The 1671-nt window shown below is 46.1% G+C and overlaps 1 pseudogene; it reads right to left on the reverse strand.

Moving 5' to 3' along the window:
* Nucleotides 1-875: 875 nt before the first annotated feature.
* Nucleotides 876-1052, reverse strand: LOC122929762 (annotated as a pseudogene).
* Nucleotides 1053-1671: the final 619 nt, after the last annotated feature.

Here is a 1671-nt window from a genome sequence, read left to right on the forward strand (position 1 = left end):
GCTAAAAATGGTCCACTCGCTGCTGTATTTTATTTCTGCATGTCGGATGACTTGCATGACTTATCTGCCACCAACTAGGGTTCAAGCCGCAATGTTTTAGTGCACTTTCTGCCTGGAAAACATACATTTTTCTGGCCACTGCTACAGCAGCGGCTGCAACAATACGTAATTTTTCAGGCATGTGTACTAATTTTTCTGGCCTCTGGTGCTGCACTGTGGCTGCAAAAACAAAACAAAAAAAGGCACATACATGTGTCAATTCCCCTTCGTTATCGTTACCTTGTTGTGGTGAAGGGGCTTGCGTATCACAATGAAGCGACCACCTCTATGAGTGTGTTGGCAATGGCAATGTTGGCACACGCCAGATGATAAGGTCGTTGCTTCATTGTGAACAGACCAAAAGCGATCGGCTGGATAATTTTGCATAGAAAAAACATGAATTTTCTTTGTGATCATCTAAGGTGATCATTAAAGCCTACTAGGCCAACAATGGGCCCACACTGCAGAATCATTGTTTTCTGGGCCACTTAACTGACGTCACTGAACTACCTCAGCACGACCATAGGCTTTGAAAAACTCTCATCGCCTGCAATCTCCCAAACGTGCACACAAGCACATTCATCACTACACCAAGATTGATGCATAGAGGAATAAAATTTATGTCATGAGTGTGTCAACTATTGACAACTCTTTGCGATTGTCTAAAATCTAATCGCCGTATGCGCAGTGCCCCAAATTGGAAGTAGCATGACCAACCAAGCATCTCTTTCATCTCCCGGTTCCTAAAATCTATTCCATACACGTCCCCTGATAGGGGACGTAACAGGGATTAAGCTGATAGGAATAGTAGTAAACATACCACTCATATTGGGATTGCACAGTACATTGCATGGCGCACGCGCAGTGCCCCAAATTGGAAGTAAGAGGACCGACCAAGCATCTTTTTCCATCTCCCGGTTCCTAAAATCTATTCCATACACGTCCCCTGATAGGGGACAAAACAGAGATTAAACTGTTAAGAACAGATTTTTTTTAAATAAAAAAAAAACAGGACAGCCTCTGCGGAGCTGGGTATTTTTTGGCCACGTTACTGAACACTCATGCACAATGGCTGTAGGCTCATGTGTCCTTTTGCGGAGGTGACAAACCTGGTCAGTCAAACCCAAGGCAACATCATCGACCTCATCCCATATGTGTTTATTGTCGGTCTGCACACTTTCGAAAGCCCCAGCAGTTGGCACCTGTGTTTCGTCATCATTCGAGACGTGCTGCGATGGTCCTCACATGTACTCATCTTGAAAGATAAGTGGTTGGGCATCGGTGCACTCAATCTCTTCCACTTCTGGGGCAGGGCTATGTGGATGGCCCTGGGAAACCCTGCTAACAGAGTCATCAAAAAGCAGAAGAGACTGCTGCATTACTTTGGGCTCAGACTGCTTGTCTGATTTGCAAGGGGGTGAGGTGAAAGACTGATGGACATCGGATGCAGGTGCCAACTGTGAACTTTCAGCATAAGACTGGGTGGGAGACAATGTGAAGGAACTGGAGCCACTGTCAGCAACCCAATCTACTATCGCCTGTATTTGTTCAGGCCTCACCATTCGTAGAGCCGCATTAGGCCCGACCAAATACCGCTGCAGGTTCTGTCGCCTACTCGCACCTGAGGAAGGA

Source organism: Bufo gargarizans, chromosome 2 (genome assembly GCF_014858855.1).
Source record: "Bufo gargarizans isolate SCDJY-AF-19 chromosome 2, ASM1485885v1, whole genome shotgun sequence".
Lineage (NCBI taxonomy): Eukaryota > Metazoa > Chordata > Amphibia > Anura > Bufonidae > Bufo > Bufo gargarizans.